Genomic DNA, 284 nt, shown 5'->3' on the forward strand with positions numbered 1-284 from the left:
TTATCCGATAATGCGCCGCGATGACGGTATACCACGCGGGCCCCGTAATTCTCTCCTCTCTCCGCACGTATTTCCCGGGACATTATCCTCGCACATCACCCTGAAGTCATCCCTCACCCCGTGACATTACCTCCTATGATGTCACCCTTCCTCCTTCCCTGTGACACCATCCCCTCACTCTGTGACGTCATCCCCTCCCTCCCCTGTGACACCATCCCCTCACCCTGTGACGTCATTCCCTCCCACCCCTGTGATGTCAGCCCCTCACCCTGTGACGTCACCCC

The sequence above is a fragment of the Trachymyrmex cornetzi genome, unplaced genomic scaffold, assembly GCF_001594075.2.
Source record: "Trachymyrmex cornetzi isolate Tcor2-1 unplaced genomic scaffold, Tcor1.1 scaffold689, whole genome shotgun sequence".
In the NCBI taxonomy this organism is placed as follows: domain Eukaryota; kingdom Metazoa; phylum Arthropoda; class Insecta; order Hymenoptera; family Formicidae; genus Trachymyrmex; species Trachymyrmex cornetzi.